The sequence below is a fragment of the Bos javanicus genome, chromosome 20 (assembly GCF_032452875.1).
Source record: "Bos javanicus breed banteng chromosome 20, ARS-OSU_banteng_1.0, whole genome shotgun sequence".
NCBI lineage: Eukaryota > Metazoa > Chordata > Mammalia > Artiodactyla > Bovidae > Bos > Bos javanicus.
The window spans coordinates 13540759-13567740 of record NC_083887.1 but is presented as its reverse complement, the minus strand read 5'-3'; the positions used below and the strand labels follow the sequence as shown (position 1 = coordinate 13567740).

Here is a 26982-nt window from a genome sequence, read left to right as displayed (position 1 = left end):
CTCTTCCTAACTTCCAGTTTAATGCTTTTACCTTCAGTTCAGCACTGAATAAGCCCGAACACTTTGGCACTATCTGTGAACCTTCTACTTCTGCTCTTAGGCTAAAGCCCTAGGTCTGTTAATTCTTGCAGTCCTGAAGTAGTTAATAGCTCCCCACCCTCATAGAATGTCTTGAACGTCTCCCAGGTTATTTCAAGTGTTTGTCACTAGAGTACACCTCACTTTGGTAAATAATTCTTTGATGGACTTCATCAACTCCTTCCTTTGGATCCAAGCCAAAATCATCTGTAGGGCATACAGCTCTTTATTCAAACTTGGTTATAAATAATTATCTCTGGAACACAGAAGGAAGAACTGAAGCAATGACTTCAGGGACACAGAGTTAGACTAATTACCATCCTTGTACGCTGTTAAGTACAGCAGAGACTGGGGGCGGGGAATGGTTTGTTTCGTATCTATTGCGTTCCTTCTCGGGGTAAAACAAGGCCGTCTTGTCTGTTAACATATGTAAGGCAGTAACTGCAAAAACTGTGCAATGTTATGGTTGAGGCGTTTTATGCCATATGTGTTGATAGAATGCCTAAGCAGCTCTCTCCGCAATAAACGCAAACGCTGCCAGGCTGAATCACTAGGGCCAGCGAAATTCAACGACTGCACCACCGAAACCTCCAGGGTTGGAAGCCTACGTCGCGTATCGGAGTGTATCCAATATTTCCTCTAACAAAGGCATTATCTTGAGGCAATTTCGAGGGCCATTTTCCCCCTCCCAGGGCTAGCTTTGTCTCCCCACCCGTGTGAGGCTGAGACTCGGAGGAGCTGCGTTGCTGAGCGAGCAAGCTCGGAGCAAGGGCCGGCGTGGGAAGCTTCTCCGAGCTGCCGCTGTGGTTTCCTGCAAACCGAGCGTGCCATTAGAGGAAGTTGGAGTGCTGCAGTTGAAAGAGATACCTGCAGCCTTGAAATCGGGGTTGGACTTGAACCGATCACTGTCGTACAAAGAAACTCAATCGGCCGGGGTGGCGGAGGCCTGGAGACTCTCGGTCTCCCAAGCTAGGCACCGGGCAAGCCGGGCTCCACTTCGTCGGAGTCCCCCACCCTGAGGAGCCGGGGAGCGGCAGGCAGGCCTCTGGGGCCTGGGCTGCAGCGGGCCTCACCAGCGAACCCCCGGCCGCCACCAGCCCCGCCCCCCGGTCCCCGGCCCGCCGCCCCCCGCCGCCGACGTCGGCCCGCACCGCCCCCGCGCGCGGTGACTGGCTCGCGCCGGCCTCCAGCCTGGCTGTTGGCGGTTGGGGCGAAGCCCGCGGGAGGCCGCCCCGCCCCCGCCGCGGAGCCGCCGCCGCGCGCTGCTCTTCCCCCCTCGCCGCCGGGGCGGTGGCGCTGTTGCCGCCGCGGCCTGTGAGGCAGTGACTCCCCGGCGCCCCAGCCCCCTTCCTCCTCCTTTCTCTCCGCTCCCTCCCTCCCCTCCCCGCCCCTCGCAGTCTCTCGCTCGAGTGAATGTGGCGCGGCGGCGCGGGACGCAGCCTCGGCCCCTGCCGCGGCCCCGCGAGCTCCTGAGGAGACGAAGCAGCCGCCTGCCCTCAGCCTTTGCGCTTCCCGGGGGAGCCACCGCCGCCTGGGAAGAAGAACGAGGAGGGGCGCGAGGGGACGGCGGCGGGAAAACGGGAGGAGGAGGAGAAGAGGGCTTGAGGGCGAGGAGGGAAGGCGGGGAGGGACGGACGGAAGGACGGACAGCCCGACGGACGGCCCGGGTAGGGGGCCGCCATCGAGCCAGCCCGGCCCCTCGGCTCCGGCTCGGGGCGGCCGCGGCGGCGGCGGCGGCGGCGCAGGCGAAGGGCGCGGCAGGCTCTATCGAGACAATAACCCCGCCGCCCGGCTCCGGGGGCGGCGGCGAGGAGGAGGTGGCGGCCTAGCGCGACCGCGGCTCTCCCAGCGCCGCGGCGACGTCTTCGCCCCCGCCGGCCGGGTTCGGCCGCCGTCGGGTATCGGGGCGCGCGGGTCGCCCGGAGTCCCAGGCTCGGGGCGGACGCCCCCTCCCCTCGCCCTCCCCGGCGCGCGTGGAGCTGGTTTTCCGGGTTCCCCTGGACCGAGCTGGATCCTGCTGTTCGCCAAGGCAGGAAGTGAGTTTCGCACGGTAATTCCGGGCGGTGTCACGAGTGAAAAGTTTTTTTTTCGGCGGGGATCCTAGTTGGGGCTGGGAAACTCCTGCAAAACTCGAGACCGGGAAACCAGCCCGCGCGTCCCAGCCCCCACCAAAGCCACCTACTCTTCCTACTGCGGGAGGCCACTCCACATCCGCTCTCACCGGAGAGAGAAATTGGGCTGGATCCGAAGTGACTAATGAAGGGAAGGAAATCATGTCAGGCGAAGCCTTGAAAAAGCTGCCTTGAGACACTGCCCGACCGAAAGGTAAATTTCACGAGAAGTGTCTACGAGCCACAAAGCTCCCGGGCCAGAAAAGAGAGGAAACTTTAGTATTTTTCGTTTTTTTCTCAAGTTCCCCTAAATTCTTTTCTCATGTCGAACGGAAAAGTGTTTTAGGTGCTGAGTAGTAAGATGTTACTCCCTCTTTGGTTATTTTAGAAGAGGTTGTAAGAATGAGGTGGGACGAAAAGTTTTAAGCAATCCGAAGGAAGAGTGCCTTTGTTTGGCACAAGGTCCAGAAGTCTTAGATTCCTGGAACATATACACTGTGTATATTTCTGATTCATTAAGTTTGTGAACCTGGCAACTTTTGTTTTGGAAGAAAGTTAGGTCCCTGCGGGGAGCGATTTGCTGCTGCTGAGATGGCTGCCACATTTGTTTATACTGTTACCGATTAGTTGGCCTTCGCGTTTAATTGTATCTATATGGATTTGTTTTTAGTAGCAGTCTTTATGGATATATTTCATTGAGTTTTATGAAACAGAAACCTTTGCCATTCTTAGGCGTTTTTCTAGGTGGGTAATAAGTAGATTTCTTCAGTAACTTGTTCCTTTCAGACATTTAGAACTTGATCATATTTGTTTGGTTAATCAATTGAAAACAACGGTCGGCTAGATTTTTCTTGTTAACTGCGAGTAGAAAGAAAAAGGAGGGAGGAAGTATTGTCGATAAAGAGTGTTAACAATTAAAAACACACGTAAACACCTGTGAAATAGTTTGGTTTGTTGGGACTTAGGTGCAATTCAGAAGAGGACACAGAGGAAGGAAAGTAAAACGCTTACAATTTTCATGGGCATCACAGTGATTGTGATAAACATCTGTGCTTTTGGAATAGTACAGTATTTACATTTTTGTGTTGGCCCGAATGTTTTGGCCGCCTAAGAGCTGATGAGTATCTACGGTGGGGCAGGGGTTATTGAAGCATGGGAGACATTCCACCAGTCAGTCATAAATACAAACACTTCTGAACCAATCGGTAGTCTTTATAGATCAAACCAGTTTTGGTCGCAGCAAACACAAAACGGTTTCTTCAGTGGTGTTTTAATGTGTCTTTTTAAGGTTGGTTTTTTTCCGTTTGTACTTTTGTGGTAAAGGGAGGTGAAAGATTATACTATGCTTTTGAATAAATATTAAATAAGTATGGTATTTGGTTGGTAGGCATATCTTAAATATAAACGGATGTTTAATTGCCCATGCTACCTCAGGAAAGAATAGTTGGCTTTCTTTAGTTCAAAGGAGAGAAAAGTTAGGTCATAAAGGACTGGATCAAATTATTTCACAAATACATTTCAAAATGGGAATCTTTCACCTCTGTTTTGAATTTTTCCCTAAAGCTTAATCTCTAGAACGCCTTTAAAATTTTTTTAAATTGTTGCTAAGATTTGTGAACCATCAGGTAATTCCTGTTAAGTCAAAGTAACTTTATCAGGAAATTTAAAGTAGTTAACTGATCTACTTTATGATTTTGGAACATATCATTAGGCAACGAAAGAGGTTATTCTTGGGCATCTGAAAGAGGGGAACAAAATAAATGGCATTGAACTTCAGTCTCCTTATATGGTTTATACTTGGCTTCAGAGCAACAAAGCCATAATAGAGCAAGTCTTTTATAGAGAGCTATCACTTTGCAAAAATGTTTCTCTGCATTAGTAAATTTTACTTATAGAAAGAGTTATAGCCCTGGAAAATACCTACTTAAATCCCTGTTTTTAGATATAGTTCTTGATTTTTCTTTTTCCCTTGGGGGACCAATAGTATGTTTAAATGCAGACTGAGTTTGGTATTGAATTAACTTAAAGGAATTTTAGGTTTTAATATATTATCAAACTATATTTTTCAAAATCTTGTTTAAAATGTGACAGTGGTTTAAAAAGATTAAAAAAATGATAATTAAAATATTTTAAAATGGCTTCAAAATTTGGATATTCTTAATAATCTAAGAGTTTTCTTGATTAAATTGGCAAGTCTAGAGTACTTCCAAGGTGTCTGTACAAAATGCACACTGAGTGGCACTGTTTATTGAAGGCACTCAAGAGTTTTCCATGTTGATAAACTTAATCTTTCAACTAATTGATTCAAATATTATATTATGAAGTCTGCCTATTGTTTGAGAACAAGCTATTGCAAATTTTTCATGTCTAAAAAGCTTACAGAGGTTTAGATATAGAAAGCAAATTTTTTATTGCATGTTTTTTCTTAATAAAGTGGTAACTATAATTAGTGATATTTCATATGTATTGTTGGTAAATCTCTAAAATTCAGCTATTTTAGTGATATTGGTATTGAGCTCTTGGTAGAAACAACACCTTACTATAAGACAGACATGAAAATTTCAGAACATTAGGTGCATATTTGGCCATTTATTTTAAATAATTGCTTATAGATGACACAGTTTAGAGTTTAAGTTGTTTTTGGTTTAGAAATAGATTATGGCAGTGTTTATTAAGTATTTGGGCTAATGCAGATTTTAGTAATGGTGGGTAGGAAAGTAATTTTTCCTTTTGTAATTGCTACTTATCTAGATTGTCTTTAAACAGACTTTGTTGACTGCATTTTTATTTTGACTCTTGCTCATCCATTTCTCTATCACGTCGTGTTTTTTTGGGGGGCGGGGAACACATATGTTATAAATTCCTAAAGAAGCCTTTCTCTTTTCCTTTCCTGATAACATATATTGTACCTGTGTTTAGTTCTTCATAAGAAATTATTCAGTTTTTGAATGCACACTATTTACCACGAAAAAATCTGTGTGTGAATTATGCTCTATAATACCTACTTTCGAATTGTCTAAGGAAATAAGCTCAACATTTCTGCTTTCCACTTTTTCTGTAATTTTACTCCCTATTATTTTTTATTTCTTTGTGCCTGTAATCACTTGAATGGTAGTACGCCCATCAGATTTAACTTTTAATTTTTTCTGTCTTGTTTCCTAATTGTAAAGGAGAAATCTAGCTTTACTCAGCATTCTTCTGTAATTCCTTTATCTTCCTATTTTTATAGTTAGCTTCATTTACTTCCCCTATTCACTCCATGTTCAGCTTCTGTTTTTTTAATTATACTTTGCTCGTCTCCCATTTCTGAACTTTACCAGTTTATGCTGACCGCTTCAAAAATTGTTTAAAAGATGAGTAGAAGACATTTATTTGGTCAGTTCCACTGAACTTTCAACATCCCTTTTCATTCCCACTCAGTTTACATGCCAATATTTAACCTAATACTCCTCAGTATATTTTAATTTTACTTTGTTTCTTCATTTCTTTTTTCTCTTCAATATCCCTAAAATTACCTCTGTTAAGATAATATCATGTTATTAGGTATTCTTACGTTAATTAACCCCCTTTACCTTCTTGCTTTATTATGCTTTTGGCCTCTTAGAGCACTAAAGCTTATACTACTGTATCTCCCTTCTCTATTCCTTTCCTTCTTCTCAGATTAGGTGTCATATTTGTCAGTGTCTACATTTTTGAAATTGCCTTCTTTTATCTTGTTATGAAATAGCATGAAATTCTGTCACTTACTTTATTCTTCTCACTTCAAATTTTTCCAGGTACCATTGGATGAAGGCCATGCCAGGCTTTATAATTGACAGTGTATAGAAAAAAAAAGAATAGAATATCTAAAAATTAAGTTAATAAAAGAAGATTCTACTTATCTGGAGATTATTTACTTGTAGAATGTGGTATAAAAAATTGAAAATAACAAAGATATTTAAGTAATCAAAATAGATGTAATAAAATCTGGGGGCTTCATTCCTAGGGGCATCCTTATTCACAGCGCATTTGTTTTTGATTATACTGAGCTGTTTCTTGCCTTTCATGTACTAGAAGAGGTGAGAAAGCACATTGACAACATCATGAAGCTAGGGACTATGCTACAATGAGAGAATAGAAAAGTGGAAAAAAGATTAACTTAGAAAACAGAGTAGTCTCACATTGCAAGGAATATAGCCTATGTTTTGTAATAACTAAATGGAAAGTAACCTTTAAAAATTGTATAAAAATAAAAAATTTAAATAATCTCAGCTTGCCTAGAGTGCCGTATACATTTTATTTGTCGTTAGGAGGATTCACTCAATTATAGCATAGTAAAATTACAAGTAATAGTAATTAGCCCTAAAGCAGCTGTTTTCAAACTTTTTATTCTTAGGATTCCTTTACTCTTAAAATTTGCTGAGAACCACACAGAGCTTTAGTTTACATGGGTTATATTTATTTTATTTCCTGTATTACAGAGTTTAACAAATTAAATAAACCATTGTGTGTTAGTGTAACACTTTTAACAAAAATATAACTGTTTCCCAAAACAAATAGTGGCATTATTATATGTATTTGTAAGGCTCTTGTGTCTGGTTGAATAGAAAACAGTTTGATTCTCATATCTGCTTCAGCATTCAATCTTGCAGTATACCGTTTTGGTTGAAGTATATGAAGAAAATCCAGTATCATACAGACATATGGTTGGAAAAGGGAGAGAGATTTTAGCCAAAACTTGGCAAGTGGTAGTTGGTTCAACCTGCAGTGTTGAATCTGAAATCATGTTAATGAATTTCCATTTCTTGTTTCCTGAAAGTCCATGGTGTAGCTTGCACTTAGAATGAATCTTTTACCTGTTTACGATTTTGTAACACCATGTATTGGTTGTTTGGGAAATATTGGTTCGTTGAGTTAGTACATTTTTCCCCAAAAGTTGACACATTTCATTTTGCAGTAATAAAATCAGAAAACTTGTTAATGTCACAAGTGATCTCATTAATATGAAGCTGTCAAGCTCAGGGTGGCAGATACAAGTTTTCCACAATTCTGAATTTTCACTTGGAAGCTCAAATACTAATCATTGGTAACAAATACTGTCAGTGTTTTCCCCTTGAAGTTACAGGCTTACTTGGTTTATTTTTGAGAAAATGTCTGCCAAATTCTTAAATCTGTATAACCATAGTTTCTCATTCTCTTTAAGGTCAAAATGTTGTTCCATTTAAAAAAAAAAAAAAAGGCTAGTTTACTTTATAAGTCTAAGTCCTTTTCCTCAAGATTGCCAATTCTCTACAGAATATGAAGAAGACATATATTGAAGAGTTGAGAATAAAATTATTATTTTTTTTGGAGGGGAAATTCTGTGGCAGTCCAGTGGTTAGGACTCCATGCTTTTACTGCTGATGGTCCAAATTTGATCCATGCCGAAAAAGTTATTTTTTTATTGCTTCATTAAAGATATCCTTGAGTGTTTGAAAAGAAATCTGTGAGTATATAATGCTGCTAGTCTAGCTTAATTTCACTGCCTGTGTGCTAAGGTACTAGAGATTTTACCTACCATTGTGTCAGTATAGTGGGAAAGGGTAAATGATGTTTTAATATTAGGATGAAATAGTTTAGACCTTGAAAATTCCTTGAAAGTGTCTCAGGACTTCCCTGGCCCATTGCTCACACTTTGAGAACTTAGGTGGATGTTGGGACTGTGGAGCTCTTGTTATTTGATGTTTCCCCATCCCCCCATTCTGGGAGACTCCTCTGGCGTGATTGTTTAGTTCATTAATTTGGTCTTCAGTTCTTTTTAATTATTACATTACTTTTGGGGAAGAAAAGTAGAGTTTCTAAGAACTCTTGCCTTTTTTTTTTTTTAAATAGGAATTGATTTTTATTTTTTAGTTTATTTTTGGTCGACATGTATTTGAATCTCTGCTACGTATATTGTGTGTGTGTGTGTGCGCGCGCGCGCACTCATCTGTGTCGGTCTCTTTGTGACCCCATGGACTGTAGCCTGCAAGGCTCCTCTGTCCTTGGAATTTTCCAGGCAAGAGTACTAGAGTGGGTTGCCGTTTCCTCTGCCAGGGGATCTTCCTGACCCAGGGATTGAACCCAGTCAAGATATATATTACTTTTACATTATCTTGTTTTTGCTCTATTAAAAAATAGGAAGTTTGTTCCTATTGTGCTTGGAATTTATATCATGCTTTTGGTCTTTCCTCAGATGTTAGATTTTTCAAAGTTTTATATTACGGTGCAGACTATACTGTATTGGTCATTTAAGTATTTCCCCAGGCCAAGTGAGTCCCTGTTCTTCTGTCTTTGGTCTGGTTAGCTAATGGGTTTCTCCTTAGGGTAGCTTGTCCTCTTACACGTATTTCCTGTCCCTTGGGAAATTATATTCCCCTATTTTCACAGTTAAACTGTCCAAGTGTCGTAAACCCACAGTATAGAGAGAGCTCCATGGCTGGAGGCCTTAGCCATGCAGCTGTTCTACTATGGTTTTATTACCTGGCTCACTGCCCAGGACACACTTCTCCCAATTCTTCTTGCTAAGAAAAACTTACCCTTTTTGGAGATCCCACTTTATGCTTGTTTTGTGTATCTGGTTCTTCAAATGTGCTTGTTGTCTACCCTACCCTCCCACCAACTCCATGTCCCAATCCACTTTTTCTTTTGTGCAAATTCCTTTCTGTTCTTTTCTGAAGATGTACCGCTCTTAGGTTTTTACTTTGCCAACAAAGGTCCATCTAGTCAAGGCTATGGTTTTTCCTGTGGTCATGTATAGACGTGAGAGTTGGACTGTGAAGAAAGCTGAGTGCCGAAGAATTGATGCTTTTGAAGTGTGGTGTTGGAGAAGACTCTTGAGAGTCCCTTGGACTGCAAGGAGATCCAGCCAGTCCATCCTAAAGGTGATCAGTCCTGGGTATTCATTGGAAGGACTGATTCTAAAGCTGAAACTCCAGTACTTTGGCCACCTCATGCGAAGAGTTGACTCATTGAAAAAGACCTTGATGCTGGGAGGGATTGGGGGCAGGAGGAGAAGGGGACGACAGAGGATGAGATGGCTGGATGGCATCACCGACTCCATGGACATGAGTTTGAGTGAACTCCGGGAGTTGGTGATGGACAGGGAGGCCTGGCGTGCTGCAATTCGTGGGGTTGCAAAGAGTCGGACACAACTGAGCGACTGAACTGATAGACATTTTTAAGCTTTTAAAAAATTTTAAACACGTCTTTATTAGTCAAAATAGGAACCATTGCAATCAACATATTTTTGCCAGTGAGAAATAAGTTTGTTTATTGCTGTCCATGCTTTGGGAATTGGCAGACTCTTGGAAAGCATTTTCTTTCTTTTTTTCCTCCATACTTGAAACTTTTTATTTTATGTTGGAGTACAGCTGATAAGCAGTGTGGTTGTAGTTTAGGTGAACAGGGAAGAGACTCAGCCATATGTGTACATGTTTCCATTCTCCCCCAACCACCCTCCTATCCAGGGATTTTTTTGGTAATTTTTTTCGTATTTTAAAATTTGGAACAATGACAGATACACAGAAAAGTTGGAAGCATAGTGCAAATAACTTTTTTGTTCCTGTCTACCTGATGCCTCATCACCTCTAAATACTTTAATGCTTATTTCCTACAAATAAGGGCATTCTCCTACATAATAACATCATAACTATCAAAATTAGGAAGTTAATAATCCATTACTAACATCTCAATTTGACAAGTCACTCTAATGTCTTTTAGATTAAAAGTATCCAGTTTAGAATCATACATACATATAATGTAATCATACATTACATTTAGTTATATTCTTTAGTCTTCTTTAATCTGGAACAATTTTAATTGATCTTTACTTTCAGGGGATTTGATACTTTAAAGATTATAGATCTTTTTTAAAAATAAACCTTAATTTGCATTTTTTCTGACATTTAATTAGATTTTGATTAGAGTTTCATGGCAGGATTATCATGGAAGTGATTTTGGATTCTTGTATCTTATTAGGTGGCAAGCAATTTCAGTTGTCCCATTACTGATAGGAATTGGTTATGTAACTAAGATTGTAACTGCTAGACATCTATGTCAAGGTACTCCTTCTTCATTTGTAATTATTTTTATTTTTTTTAAATTTAATGTATTTGATTTTATTTTTTTAATTTTATTTTATTTTTAAACTTTACATAATTGTATTAGTTTTGCCAAATATCTCATTTGTAATTATTAAATATTTTGGGACTGAGTATTGAAACTATGTAAATATTTTGTTCCTCATCAGATTTTTAATTTATTTATTTACATCTGTCTATTCATGATTACCTGTTATATTCACTGATTTATAATCCATTATCATTTATTGTGATGCTCAAATTGTTGATTTTGCTGGTGAGAACCCCTTCCAGCTGGTTTATTTTCTTTTTGACTTAACTTTTATTTTCTTTCTTCCTTCTTTGAGCACTTTTTTTGTATCTAGCGCAATATGCTGTTCCAGACTTACCTTCTAACCTGCTGCTTCAGTTATTTTTGGTGGAAAGTGGTACTTAGAAGCCAAAATCAGGGCACTTCTTGTACTTGCTGCTCTTGGGGTGTTGCTGCTCCTGGCCTTCTTAGTGTATAGAACTAGGGAATATTTTTATGTGCACAGACATTCATATGTATATTTCTGTAAATACAGAATGATTTCACAATGATACTGCCAATTCTAGTCTAGCACCGCAGAGTTCACTCTAGTGTTTTCCCTTTCCATATTTGTAACCTTTCTCTGCTAGTGAGAACTAGTTTTGTTTCTGTACTTCTTTTTTTGGTGAGTGAGATGAGGTAAGCATTTGATAAGACAGACATTTTTAGCTACAAGGCCCTGTAGTTCAGTTAATTTTTGAAGTATTTATAAAGGGATAAAATTCTAAAATGTAGCACATTGTAAAATACACTTGGGCAAAATATATCATTCCATAGTAATTCCAGGTTACTGTATGAAAGGGGGATGGAATGAATCAGTACTTTTATAGTGTAGATTGAATAGGTTACTTGTGGAGATAATGTTGGGGCTTGATTTTAGTATGAATGCAGTGATTTTGGTGCAACTGTGTTTTTCCATATGAAAGTTTTATTTTTACATAATTCCAAAGTTTGGACTTACCTTACCTTACCTTCTTGATAATTGTGTCCTTGGAATTTCAATCTGTAGACCAGTAGACCAATTCTAGAATCCTGTGCGGTGGGGTGAGAGAAAGTTGTGTCATTTGTATTAGGGCTAACACAAGAAACCTGTAATCTCAAAATGAATCTCCTTACCAAGGCTGTCACCTAGTCTAGAATAACTTAGTTTGACTTGCTCCATCTCTGAAGATTATGGAAGTGATTTTAGAGGTATATTGGGATATTATTTTGTGACTAGAATAGATTTATTCTCAGTCTTCTAGGAAAAGATAAGAATCCTGGCAGCAACAAATGGATTCTTTGGGTGCCCTGTTAATTTCTGGAGACTTCAAAAGATTTAGTTGATTGTCCTGGGGCTAACTGCAGAATATTAGCATGTGTATAGTAGATGCAGTTCAACCCATCAGAGATACCTGATAGCAACATAATGTCCTGTCTGCTCTTTCTTTTGAAAACTGTTCCTAAACCAGAAACAGTCTGGGAGTCTGTCTTCTTTATCTCTTTGAACTTGATTACCGAAATGAGTACCATTTCTATCAGTTCTGTCTTTTAGGTATGTGTAGAGTGAAATACTTCAGGGTAGGGCTTCCCTAGTGGCTCAGATGGTAACGAATCTACCTGCAATGCAGGAGACCCAGGTTTGATCCCTGGGTCAGGAAGATCCCTGGAGAAGGAAATGACAGCCCATTCCAGTATTCATGCCTGGAAAATTCCATAGAGGAGCCTGGTGGACTACAGTCCGTGAGGTCTCAAAAGAGTTGGACACAACCGAGCAATTAACACTTTCAGGCTTGGAGGGCTGGACAAGGTACAAGCAGTGAGAGACTTTTGTTAGGTAAAGCACTAAAACAGTTACCTTAATTTTTTTTTATTGTTTATAAAATACAGAAATTTATAATATAGAAGATGAAAATTCCATATACTTCTATCTCCCAGAGATTCCCAGTGTGTTGTGTGTTCTTCTGGAGACTTCTATATGTATTCTAACATGTAAGTGTACATATATGTACATGTTTAAGTATCTTTAGATAAAAATGGAAGATGAAGTATTTCAATGTAAGAGATTATAGTAGGTATGTATGTATACGTTAATTAGCATTAATATTTCTAGGTTGTTACACATGTCGATGAAAAATTAATCAGTTGGTTTAAGAATTGGAAAATTTTATTCATGCCAAATTTAAGGACTATAACCCAGAAAGAGCATCTCAGAAAGCTCTGAGAACTGTCCCGCCCATTAGAAGTCAACACATGGTTTATATAAGCTTTTTTGAGACAGCGGGCTGTACATTAAATGAAGTATTATTGGCAGTTTACATAATCCAAAGTTAAGCACCATCGTGGTGGGTCATGTGACCCTTTATAAGATCAAGAAGGAATATTACCCTTTGAGTTGTCCTGTTGTTGGGAGAATGGTGGTTTTTTTGGCTACGCTGGGCCTTCATTGCTGTGCATGGGCTTTCTCTGATTGTGGTGAGTGGAGGCTGCTCTCTGGTTGCAGTGCACAGGCTGCTCGTGGCGGTGGCTTGTCTGGTTGCCAGCACAGTCTCTCGGGCTCGCAGGCTTCAGTAGTTGCAGCCCATGGGTTTAGTTGCCCCGTGGCATGTGGAATCTTCCTGGACCAGGAATCAAACCTGCATTGTCAGGCTGATTCTTAACCACTGGGCATCCAGGAGAATGTTGCTGTTTATGGTTGAGCAGGTATGCCTGTTGATAGGGGAGGTTTGGTCAAAATGCAAAATGAGGATACACAACGTACAGAGACTAAAGGGTAGAGAAAGTTTATGTTTAAATTTTTCTTGGCATAAATATGAATTTTATTTTATATTCATGACAGCGCTGTACAAAATATAGGTTTATTCTTATACTCTTTTTAAAAATAATTACACTTACTTTTGGCTGTCCTGGGTCTTCGTCATTGCGCAGGCTTTTCTGTGGTTGAGGCAAGCAGGGACTACTCTCTAATTGAGGTGCATGGGCTTCTCAGTGTGGTGGCTTTCCTTATTGTGGAGCATAGGCTCTAGGCACACAAGCTTCAGTACTTGCAGCACATGGGCTCAGTATTTGCTGCTCCTGGCCTTCAGAGCACCGGCTCAGTAGTTGGGGCACATGGGCATAGTTGTTCCGCAGCATGTGGGATCTTCTGAGATCCGGGATTGAACCCATGTCTCCTGCATTGGCAAGTAGATTGTTTACCCCTGAGCCCTCAGAGAAGCCCCTATTCTTGTATTCCTTGTATGTAAGTTTTTACACTGTTATATAGATTTTTTTTTTTTTTGGTGGATAAATACCAAAAGTGCATTTGCTGTATGTATAGTTGAAATTGATTGATAGATTCTCTCTGAAGAGTTTGTATCCGTTTATACTTCACCTGACCTGCCTCTTGAGAAATCTGTATGCAGGTCAGGAAGCAAGAGTTAGAACTGGACATGGAACAACAGACTGGTTCCAAATAGGAAAAGGAGCACATCAAGGCTGTATATTGTCACCCTGCTTATTTAACTTATATGCAGAGTACATCATGAGAAATGCTGGACTGGAAGAAACACAAGCTGGAATCAAGATTGCAAGGAGAAATATCAATAACCTCAGATATGCCGATGACACCATCCTTATGGCAGAAAGTGAAGAGGAACTAAAAAGCCTCTTGATGAAAGTGAAAGAGGAGAGTGAAAAAGTTGGCTTAAAGCTCAACATTCAGAAAACGAAGATCATGGCCTCTGGTCCCATCACTTCATGGGAAATAGATGGGGAAACAGTGGAAACAGGGGCAGACTTTATTTTTCTGGGCTCCAAAATCACTACAGATGGTGACTGCAGCCATGAAATTAAAAGATGCTTACTCCTTGGAAGGAAAGTTATGTCCAACCTAGATAGCACATTCAAAAGCAGAGACATTACTTTGCCAACAAAGGTCTGGCTAGTCAAGGCTATGGTTTTTCCTGTGGTCATGTATAGATGTGAGAGTTGGACTGTGAAGAAGGCTGAGCGCTGAAGAATTGATGCTTTTGAACTGTGGTGTTGGAGAAGACTCTTGAGAGTCCCTTGGACTGCAAGGAGATCCATCCAGTCCATTCTGAAGGAGATCAGCTCTGGGATTTCTTTGGAAGGAATGATGCTAAAGCTGAAACTCCAGTACTTTGGCCACCTCATGCGAAGAGTTGATTCATTGGAAAAGACTGATGCTGGGAGGGATTGGGGGCAGGAGGAGAAGGGGACGACAGAGGATGAGATGGCTGGATGGCATCACTGACTCAATGGACGTGAGTCTGAGTGAACTCTGGGAGTTGGTGATGGACAGGGAGGCCTGGCATGCTGCGATTCATGGGGTCACAAAGAGTCGGACACAACTGAGTGACTGAACTGAACTGAACTGATACTTCACCAATAGCATATGAGAGTACCTCATGATAAGTATTCTTGAACAAATTGAATATTAGCTATCCTAAAATATTTGTATAAATCTGAGACAGGCAGTGTAGTATGGCTTATATATAATTTAGGCTTCGGAGTCAGATTGCTACTTACTGATTGTGACTGCCAAGTTAAATGTAAAAATTATTTTAGAAATATTACATATTTGTATGTCATTTGTGTTGTACATGAATTTAGTTGATTTGTTGCTTATATACTTTGGTTGTGTTGTTTGCTATATAGTAGTTTAAATTTTAATATAGTCAAGTTTGTCAGTTTTTATGCATTTTTGGGTTTAATGGTATTCTAGGAAGGATTAATGCCAGGATTATAAAAATAATAACTTGTTTTCTTACTTTGGCTTAAGGAGTGAAGTAATTATCGAGATTGATTCTCTCCACATTTCTAACCAGGTGAAACACCATTTGTTGAATAAATCATCTTTTTACTTCTAAAAATTCTATCTTTATCAATAGTAAATTCCCAAATACACTTAATCTTTATCAAGGTCTTCTTTTTTATTTTTTAATATTATGCTATCTTGATTCTCCCCTCCCCCATTATAATATTCTTAATATCTGGAAGTGTCAGTTTATTACTCTACTTTTGAAAAAATTTGCCAGGTGGACTTGAATCATTAAGTTCTAAAAATACTTCTTGTGTTCATCTTGATTGAGAATGCTTGAATTTATACATTAGTTTAAGAAGTAATTGATACCATTAGAATAGCATAGCTCTTTCTAGGAAAGTAAATTTTCCATTTATTTAACACTTTATGCTCTTCAGTTGATTTTACGATTTTCTTCTTGTTATATCCAGTGGTTTGTTTGTTGTTTTTTTTTTTTTTAGTATGTGTAATACTGTGAGGAATTATGTTGGTTTTTGTTGTTAAGCTTATTTCCAAAAAACTTAATGGAGGGGAAGGTGAGAGCTGCTGTTGCTGTGAATGGGGCTATTTCTTTAATTGTATTCTTATCTGGATACTTAAATAGAAGGAGGAGATTGATTTCTCATGTTTATTACCTACTGCATTCTACTGAAGACTTTAAAAAATCACTAATACGTTTTTAGATGGTATGCTTGGATCTTCTAGGTATATAATTATAAATGAACCAGTAATAGCACCTTTTAAAAAATTGAATAATTATTAAATTGTATATTCTCATGTTTCATAAGTTAATATGGATACTCACAAGTATTTAATAACCTGTCTTTTTTAAATGAAAAATTCTTCCCTTGTTTTCTTTCATTGTTGAGATCATCCTCCAAGATTAGGATAACAGTCTGATTAATCTTCAAAAGGGGGATTTTTATTATTGCCCAGGAGTTTCCATTTAATCATACTACACTTTCTTCCTCTAGCATTGTCTGACTGAGTGAATGGGAAAGGGAACAAGAAAACTTGCTAAACTCTTGAGGTTGATTTAAGTAGAAGTTGGTTCCTTCTATCACTGTTCTGCCCTTTAACTGCCTGTTGACAGTAATTTCAGTGGTATGAGAATGGCTTCTTGAATATTGTTTTTCCTTGACTGCTTTTTGATTTATTTCTGAGAAAAATGCTACTACTTACAAACATTTCCCTTGAACTCTTAGTATGTTACTGTGATGCACAGTAGTAATTATGTATATCTTTTAATGATAGTTATTTTGGTCCTTTATTTGATTGTAATATTAAACTCCAGCTTTGTAGTTTATACACATAGTAAATGTTTCCCAAGAGATCTTTGCCACTGCTTACTGCACCCTAGGGCAGCAGCCCCCAACCTTTTTGGCACCAGGGACCAGTTTCGTGGAACACAATTTTTCTATAGACTGGAGGCCGGGGCAGGGTGGTTTCAGGGTGATTCAAGGCATCACATTTATCGTGCACTTCATTTCTATTACTATTAAGTTATGCTATATAATGAAATTATTATACAAGTCACCATAATGCAGAGTCAGTGGGATCCCTGAAGTTGTTTTACTGCAACTAGACGGTCCCATCTGGGGGTGATGGGAGACAGTGAAACAAAAGTGTGTCCAGTCTTTGTCCAGTCTACTCTGTAATCTTGTTGTGGTTGCTTCACTGCAGAAAACCCTGCTTCACAAAGATAGGGTGTTGAAAGTGGAAGCAGGCTTTTCTGTGCTTTTGTGGAAATCTAAGGTATTCTGCCTTGATTTTAGAGTGGATGGAGATTTGAAGTCGTCTCATACTTTTAGGGGAGAAGGCAATGGCACCCCACTCCAGTACTCTTACCTGGAGAATCCCATGGACAGAGGAGCCTGGTAGGCTGCAGTCCATGGGGTCGCGAAGAGTCAGACGACTGAGCCACTTCCCTTTCACTTTTCACTGTCATGCATTGGAGAAGGAAATGGCAACCCACTCCAGTATTCTTGCCTGGAGAATCCCAGGGACGGGGGAGCCGGGTGGGCTGTCGTCTGTGGGGTCGCACAGAGTCGGACACGACTGAAGCGACTTCGCAGCAGCAGCATACTTTTAGGACCACTGTTGTTTGCGGTCTCCAGCAGTTGATCTTTTCTAGCTTGGACAAAGTAAGTTCACCTGACTCATTCACAAATGGGTTGTGGATCCATTCTTTTCCAGTATTGGGGTTGTGGTTGAGAAATAATGGTCAAACTCTTTTGAAAGCTGACATAGGTGATAACATGGCTTGGGAGAAAGAAGGCCCAGGCTCAGTCTCTTTCACAATCTCTACTAATGTTTGAAACGTGAAAAATCCCAATGTCCACTCATCGCCCCATAATTCTAGTTTAGCTTTGAGTACAGCCACTTTGTCTGCCAACTGGAACACAGTTGTTCTCCCTAAAGTGACAGATAGAGTTCATTGAGCAGGTTGAAAATGTCACACAAGCAAGTTTTGCGACCCATTTTGTGTCACTGAAATGTGCTGCAGTGGTGACTGTTTTTCTAAAACAAATCTCTGGAGTGGCTCTCGTAATTTAGAAGCTCTGGCCAGTGAGCCACTTTTAGAATGCCATTTCACTTCTGTGTATAAGAGAAGATGTGTGTGCCCTGCATCCATGTCCTCTCAGAGCTGCATGAACAGACGTGAGTTAAGGGCATATACTTTAAGGTGGTTGACAATTTTAATCACATCTTGCAAAATGTTAAGTTCAGGTGACATTTTTTGGCTAGCCAGCATTTCTTTATGGATGACACAGTGCATAGACTCTCATTCTGAAGCTACGTCTTTGACCTGAGTAACTGTCTAGTCATGGCAGCTGGTCAGTCTGTGCATATGCTGACACAGAATGACCTATTCAGTTTTCATGATATCTAATCATTCAAAGACTGCAACTGTGGTGGTGTTGGCAACAAAAGTGCATATAACATATCCTCGTGCACATCCTCCTGAAAATACAGCTCACAGAAACAAGTGTTGTTGCCTTGTCAACCTGGATTGCTTACTACAGTGACTCATTAATCCTCTCTAACAGTTGTGCCTCAGCATCCCCTGCTATTTCATCAGTTCATCTAGTTAACGGTGCTAGCCAAAAGAGGAACGCATGCCACCTTTTGAATTGCAGTCTCTCCTAAAAAGTTCTCTTCGCTAATAGTAAAAGCTTCTTTGCTTTGATAAGGTGGTTAGGCAGTAAGAATGATGCTCTCAGTGTAGACGCAAGTAATGAAGTGGTGGACTTCAGTAATTGCTTCTGTTCATCATGTTCATGTTTCTTTATTTTGAGAAGTTCTTCGTAATTTTTTACTTTTGAAAAATTCCAAAGGCTTGTCTTTTAATGTAGAGTGCTTGGTCTCCATGTGGCAAAGCAGTTTTGAAGGTTTCATGGCTTTGTTGGATAGTTGGTCACCACATATTAGTCAAAGAGGCTTGGAGAATGTGAATCACCTGTTGCAGTGAACCCACAATTAAGTAGGACTCTTGGTATTTTCCAACTTTCTTTTTGTTGGCAGTCTTAGAGTCTTTTGCTGTCTCATCATCAGATCTTTCCTTCTTTTCAAAGAAGCTTTGTTTGTGTTTTGCTCATTTTGGCTAGAGTTAGCTTGTGGGCTTACAGAAACTGTGACTGAGATAAGTATGCAGTGCAGGAGAGAGGCATGGACAGAAATGGTAAATAATTGGCGGGCCACATGTGGACTAAAGTAAGTGTTGGATTCTGACTTAAAGCTTGCCACCAGATGTAGCTGTATAATTGAAGTACGTCAACTCACTTGCCACTATAAAGTCTGCCACCAGATGCAGCTCAGTTATGACTTGCCATTCGTGGATATAATTTTGGTAGGAGTCTGCAAGCAATTGATTTCTTATGGTCTCTGTGCAGTCAAACCTCTCTGCTGATGATAATCCATATTTGCAGGTGCTCCCCACAGTGACTCACCTCCACCTCAACTCCACCTCAGATCATCAGGCATTGGCTCCTCAAAAGGAGCATGCAACATAGACCCCTTGAACGCATAGTTTAGAGTAGGGTTTGTGGTCCTGTGAGAATCTAAGGCTGCCACTGATCTGATAGGAGGCAGAGCTCATGTGATAATTGGAGTGATGGGGAGCAGCCTGCGGCTCACCTCCTGCTGTGTGGCCTGATTCTTAATGGGCCACAGACCAGTACCAGTCATGCCCAGGGGTTGGGGACCCTTGCCGTTGGGTTTATTTTTGTTAGTTTTATGTATCAGTGACCTTGATCTAATGTGGAAAATTCTGAAAGAGATAGGAATACAAGACCACCTGACCTGCCTCTTAAGAAATCTGTATGCAGGTCAGGAAGCAACAGTTAGAACTGGACATGAACAACAGACTGGTTCCAAATAGGAAGAGGAGTTCATCAAGGCTGTATGTTGTCACCCTGCTTATTTAACTTATATGCCGGGTACATCATGAGAAACACTGGACTGGAAGAAACACAAGCTGGAATCAAGATTGCCAGGAGAAATATCAATAACCTCAGATTTGCCGATGACACCATCCTTATGGCAGAAAGTGAAGAGGAACTAAGCCTCTTGATGAAAGTGAAAGTGGAGAGTGAAAAAGTTGGCTTAAAACTCAACATTCAGAAAATGAAGATCATGGCATCCGGTCCCATCACTTCATGGGAAGTAGGTGGGGAAACAGTGGAAACAGTGTCAGACTTTATTTTTCTGGGCTCCAAAATCACTGCAGATGGTAACTGCAGCCATGAAATTAAAAGACCCTTATTCCTTGGAAGGAAAGTTATGACCAACCTAGACAGCATATTCAAAAGCAGAGACATTACTTTGCCAACAAAGGTCCGGCTAGTCAAGGCTATGGTTTTTCCAGTGGTCGTGTATGGATGTGAGAGTTGGACTGTGAAGAAGGCTGAGCACCGAAGAATTGATGCTTTTGAACTGTGGTGTTGGAGAAGACTCTTGAGAGTCCCTTGGACTGCAAGGAGATCCAACCAGTCCATTCTGAAGGAGATCAGCCCTGGGATTTCTTTGGAGGGAATGATGCTGAAGCTGAAACTCCAGTACTTTGGCCACCTCATGTGAAGAGTTGACTCAATGGAAAAGACTGATGCTGGGAGGGATTGGGGGCTGGAGGAGAAGGGGACGACAGAGGATGAGATGGCTGGATGGCATCACTGACTCGATGGATGTGAGTCTGAGTGAACTCTGGGAGTTGGTGATGGACAGGGAGGCTTGGGGTGCTGCGATTCATGGGGTTGCAAAGAGTCAGACACAACTGAGTGACTGAACTGAACTGAACTGAATAGGTAATTTGGTGTAAATAAAAGATGTCCCCAGAATGGTGATATTTTCCTTAGATTCAGTGGATTTTATCACTGAAAGTGGCTTGCTGCTTCTGCTAAGTCGCTTCAGTCGTGTCCGACTCTGTGCACGGCAGCCCACCAGGCTCCCTCGTCCCTGGGATTCTCCAGGCAAGAACAGTGGAGTGGGTTGCCATTTCCTTCTCCAGTGCACCAAAGTGAAAAGTGAAAGTGAAGTTGCTCAGTCATGTCCGACTCGTAGCGACCCCATGGACTGCAGCCTACCAGGCTCCTCCGTCCATGGGATTTTTCAGTCAAGAGTACTGGAGTGGGGTGCCATTGCTTACTAATAGTCTAATCTAAGTAACCATTCTTTTATCTTTAACAGAAGAGGAAACTTTTGATCCAAAGAGGGGGATAAAATCCTAGAGGTCATGTAGTTTATTACTGACATAATAATGAGATTCAAAAAATAAATCTAGGGAAATCCCTGGCAGTCCAGTGGTGCTTTCACTGGTGTGGGCCCAGGTTCAGCCCGGTTAGGAAACTAAGATCCCACAGACTACTTGGCACCAAAAAAAAAAAAAAAAAGAATCCAGGTTCCCTGACTCTGTGGCTTTCCCTTATATCAGAATTTTCCTAGATGTGTTCTGAAATAGTCTCTGTAGAAGAACAGTATTTTTAAAAAATTTGCCAAATGTTTATTTTTGCCTTCTTTCAGTTCTCATCTTCCCTGTCCCTTCCTCAGCTTTACTGAGATATAATTAACATGTAAGCGTTTTGATTTGATACACATATATTGCAATATGACTACCATCTTGGAGTTAGCTAATACCTCCATCACCTCATGTAATTACTTTTTCCTTTTTGTGTATTTAAGACCCACTCTCAGCAATTTTCAAGTATGTAGTGTTTGTCAGTTATAATCAATCACAGCGCTGTGCATTAGATTGCCCCAAACTAAATCCTTCCTTCCTACTCACTAACCCCACCTGCTCCCGAGAGACCCTGCTTTCAGTTCTTCTGGGTGTATACCCAGAAACAGAATTGTTGAAACATATAATAATTTCATTTTTAGTTTTTTGATGAACTGCCATATTTTACACAGTTGGCTGTACTATTTTACATTTCAGCCAGCAGAGCCCAAGTGGTCTAATAAGAGGTTTAATTTCAGTTCATCCTTGTCAGCACTTACTTTCTGTTTTGTTTTACTTTTTGGATAGTAGCCATCCTAATGTGTGTGAAGATGGTATCTCATCTTTTTGATTTACATTTCCTTAATGACAGCAATATTGAACATAGTTCCAAATGCTTATTTATGTTTTCTTCGGAGAAATGTCTTTGTCCATTTTTGAATCATGTTGTTCTGTTGAACTTTGAGTGCTCTGTATTCTGGATGTTAATCCCTTATCCAGATGCATGATTTGCAGATACTTTGTCTCATTTTGTTGCCTTTTTTTTCTGTTGATAGTGGCTTGAGGCACAAACATTTTTTTAATTTTTGTGAAATCCAGTTGTCTGGTTTTTTCTTTATTGCCTCCGCTTTTGGTGTCATAGCCAGTAACTCATTGCCAAATCCAGTGTTGGGAAGTTTTGCCCCATTTTTTCGAGAGTGTAGTTTGGATTTGTAACATTTAACAAGGGTTTAGCTTAAATAACATGGACTGTTTCGTATTGTTTTCTATTTATTTTTGGATATTTTGGTTTGCTTAACTAAATTGTCTCTTTTTAAAATCAAAGTAAAAATGCTAGCGTTCTTCTCTCTTCCCCTAGTTTATAGATAGTGCATTTCAGGTTTCTCTTTGAATTAAGCCTTTTATTTTGAAATAATTGTAAATTCACCTGCAGTTTTACAAAATAATATAGTGAGATTTTCCCCTTGAGACAGTATCTTCAAGAATTTGTAACTATGGTATCACAACTAGGATTTTGAAATTGATAGGATACAAAATAGATCCATTGTCACAGGAATCCCTGTTGTTGTCACCCTTTTATTATTACTATGACTTCCTCCTCCCATTCCTCTCCCTCCATTTTTGTCTTTTCAAAACTGTGTAAGTGAAATCATATATAACTTTTGGGATTGGCTGATTGCCTAATTCCCTGGAGAATTCATCAGACTTGTTGCTTATAGCAACAACTCATTGATTTTTATTGCTGAGTGGTATTCCACAGTATGGATGCCCTGTTGTTGATCAGTTGTTGAGTCTTGAACGATTCTTTGCGACCCCATGGACTGTAGCACGCCAGGCTTCCTTGTCCTTTACTGTCTCCCAGAGTTTGTTCAAACTCATGTCCATTGAGTCAGTGATGCCGTCCAACCATCTCATCCTGTGTCATCCCTTTCTCCTCCTGTCCTCAGTCTTTCTCAGCATCAGTGTCTTTTCCAGTGAGTGGGTTCTTCGCATCAGGTGGCCAAAGTATTGAAGCTTCAGCATCTGTCCTTCCAATGAATATTCAGGGTTGATTTCCTTCAGGATTGACTGGTTTGATGTCCTTGTGTCCTTCTCTTTCTCTTGAGAGAAGACTCTCGAGTCTTCTTCAGCACCACAGTTTGAAAGCACTACCAGTTTGTTTAACCATTTCATGTTGAAGGACGTCTAGGTTGTTTCCAGTTTTGGGCTATTATGAATAAAGTTGCTATGAGTATTCGTGTATGGTTTTTTCTGTGAAGGTAAGTTCTCATTTTTCTGGGATAAATGTCAAAAAGTGTAATTAATGTGTTGTTTTAATTTTATAAGAAGCTGTCAGCGTGTTTTCCAGAGTGGCCATACTGGTTTGCATTATTCTCACCAGCAGTGTATGAGAGATCCAATTTTTTCCCACTTTTTTTAAAACCAGTATTTGATGGTGTTACTGTTTGTTCCTTTCTTACTGTTTTTGTCTTAGCCATTCTTTTTTGGTACATAGTGGTATCTCATCATATCTTACTTTTAGCCTAATAGCAAATGATGTTGAATATTTTCCGTGTGATTATTCATCATCTGTGTATTTCTTCAGTGCAGTGTCCATGATTTTTGTCCACTTACTAATTGGGTTTTTTTTTTTTTTTTTTTACTGTTGAATTTTGAGAGTTCTTTATAATTCTAGAACTGATCCTTTCTTAATATGTGGTTTGCAAATATTTTTTCCCCCTTTCTATAGCTTGTCTTTTCTGTTTTTTTATAACCAAGCCTTTTGCAGAGCAGGTTTTAGTTTCACGAGGTCCAATTTATCACTCTTTATAGTTTGTGCTTAATACACTTTGCCTATCCTTATATTCTGAAAATTTTCTCATGTGTTTTTCTGAAAGGTTTATCATTTTACATTTAAATCTGTAATCCATTTTGACTCAGTTTTTTTTTTTTATAAGGTATGAGATTTAAGTCAAGGATATTTTTTTGGCCTCTTGGTGTCTAACTGCTATAGCACCATCTCTTGAAAAGGCTGTATTCTTTCTCTCTTGAATTGCTTGGGAATATATGTGTGTGACATAAGGAGAGGTATGAAATAGATAATAAAAATCATATGCAGTTTTACCACAAAGATAATTACTGCTAATATTTTTATGTGTGTGTTTCTAGTCTGTTCTTAAGCCTGTGTATATGTTATACTTTCCGTTTAAAAAAAAAAATTGTTCCTAACTTTGTTCTCTTTTAATTATGAGTTGTTTTCCATTTCTGCATAAAAAGACACCATTTTAATGATTGTATAATTTTCTTTTATGTGACTCTGGTGTAGTGTATCACTGATTGGATTTTATAGTGTTTCCATCTGTTACTTTCATAGCATACTATTTAAGACATAATAGATTCTCAGCATATACTTGATAAATTAATTTAGCCCTACTCATCATACCTTAAAAAGACAAAACAAAGTTCTACTTTTTAAGTTACTGTCTTATGCCATGCATTGGATTATAAAATAGTTTTGAGCCCTTTCTTCAGAATAGTGTTTATTCTTTGAATTGTATACAAGGTGAAAAGGTTCCAGTGTATCACTTTATGGCATACAGTTTTTGTCTGCACTATACTGCTTCTCCTATAGAGTCTGCTCACCATGTAGGAGCAAGAATTTGAGGTAGATTTTTGGTCGATAATATAAAGTCTAGATTATATTTTCTTCTAGCTTCAGATATTAGATATAACTACACACATGAGCATCTACTTTGTGCTAAGAATAAGAACTGTTGTAAGCTCAGCAGAGGACAAAGAACAGATATTTGAGGTCCTACTTTCCTAGTCTGTAAGTAGCCCTGCCTTTGATCTGGTAAACAAGTGAGCTGAGGCACATAGGCATTCTTTGGCCTGATTGTTACGTCATCAGCTTCTGTACGTAGGCCGTTAGTTTTCTTTGTGACTTTCTAGCATTTTGTGGATCTGTTTGGGGATCTTGTCAAATGATAATTCAAAGGCAGCCTTAACATTTTTTCTTTTATTTTTTTCACTGTATGATATAATTATTTATTAAGATCCCTGTCTGTTTAGTTTAACCTTTCTTTTCGTTTTTCTTTTTTTACTGTTTCTTCTTAAAAATAAGATTTGAGGTGACTTTTAATAGCATGTGAATACTAGTTAATAGAAATAAAAAAATCAGATACAAAGAAAGGAGTGAGTTATATATACCTTATATAACTTTTAGGTAATTTAGCTGTGATAGAACATCAGGTTTAGCTAAGCTTCCTGGGAGCCAAGGTTCTCATTATCCTAAATAAATATTGGATTGGCAAAAAAACTCTTTTGGTGTTTTAAGTATAAATAAAAGATACATTGTTCATTTTCATCAAGAACTTTATTGAATAATATATTCAGCATTTTGTTCTACATTCTGCCATTTTTCAGACAACTTTATAATTCCTTCTTCCCAAAACTTTTTATCATTTTGAGCAAAGAGCTCTTCCAGGTGTCAAATTTTAGAGTCTTCTGGGAATTGAAATTTATTCCATTAAGAGAATTTTGTAAAGACCAAAGTAAATGCATATCTGAAGGTGCAATGTCTGGTGAATATGGCGGATGAATCAGAACTTCCAGCCAAGGTGTAACAGTTTTTGCCTGGTTGTCAAATCAAAGGTCTTGCAGTATGGTAATGGAATATTATGTGTTTTCTGTTGACTACTCCTAGATGCTTTCATCACATACTGCCTTCAGTTGATCTAATTGAAAGCAGTACTTGTTGGACTTAATTGGTTTTCTAGAAGGAACTCATAATAAAGGACTCCCTTCCAATCCCACTATACATCATCATCTTTGAATGAAAACTGGCCTTTGGTGTGGTTGTTGGTGGTTCATTTCATTTTTCCCATGATCTTTTGCAGTCCACATTATTGTGCCCACTTTTCATCATCCATCACGGTTTTTTGTTTTTTTTTTTTTAATGGAGAGTTTTCATTACGTTTCACTAGAGAATCGCATGTGGAAACACAGTCAAGAAGGTCTTTTTCACTTCCCTTACATGGAACCCAACCATCAAAGTGAGTAACATAATCAAGCTGGTGCAAATGATTTTCAGTGCTTGATATGGATATTTTGAGTGTGTTGGCTATCTCCCTGCATGGTATAACGTTGATTGTTCTCAGTTAATCTCTCAATTTGATCACTATTAACTTCAGCTCGCCTACCCAACCATGGAGAATTGTCCAGTGAGAAATCTCCCAAGAAATTTGGCAAAACACTTGTGACTTGTATAGTCGGTAACAGCACCTTCTCCATACATTTCACAAATCTTTTATTTTTTTTTTGCATTTCACTTGTGTTTTTACCTTTCTTGAAATAATAAAGCATAATATGCTGAAATATTGCTTTTTCCCATTCCATCTTCAATATTAAAATGGCTATACAAAAAATTCACCAAGTTGATAAGTTTTTTTAAAAAATGTACACTGCTGTGACAGCTGTCACAATACAGTCTTAATAAAGTTGTTTTGAATAAAGTTTTAGACAACTAAGCACTACGAGAGCCATCTTATGGGAAAAACCAAAGGCAACTTCTGGCCAGCCTATCACAACCCAACACATCACAAATTATCCAGATGATTGGAAGATTTTCTTTGCGTTAACTTCTAAATGATTTTTAAAATGTGAATTCTCTTGAGTAAGAGCTATTGAGCAATGACTGTACAGTATCATTGACAGTAATTTAATAGCACATATTCTATAGCTCTCAGACTCTTTTATTAAATATATATTTTAATAAAAATAGGATAATATACCAAAAAATCTTAGTAAAGATGGATCATATATGAGAGTGGGCTAATGTGCTTCAAGATTTTATGTGTGCATATGTACACAAACACACAGAGCATATACATACATATGTATTTATACATACGTATATTTTTGCTACTCTTATTTGATAAGGTCAAAATATACATAGGTGCAGACAGTATTTCTTATACTCTTCTTACCATCATTGTTCTAATTTGTAGTTTTGCTGGTTGAGTAGCAGACAATTTCAGGATTTTTCTTTCTAATGAATGGTATATCAGAATTCTATATTCTTATTTATTTAGCTTCCGAAATCATTGAGAAAGTGGTATGTTTATTGTCAGATTAAGAAAGTTGGTAAGCATTTATATCTGACTGGCCAG

At 39.2% G+C, this 26982-nt stretch overlaps 1 protein-coding gene across 8 annotated transcripts in view; it reads left to right on the top strand.

The window, feature by feature from the left end:
* The first annotated feature begins 2312 nt into the window (after positions 1-2312).
* Positions 2313-26982, top strand: part of ERBIN (erbb2 interacting protein) — a 127952-nt gene continuing 103282 nt past the window's right edge. For all 8 annotated transcript variants that reach the window (XM_061393400.1, XM_061393399.1, XM_061393398.1 and 5 more), the window contains exon 1: positions 2313-2403. The gene's annotated coding sequence lies outside the window, so the exon portion shown is untranslated. The remainder of the gene's footprint in view (positions 2404-26982) is intronic.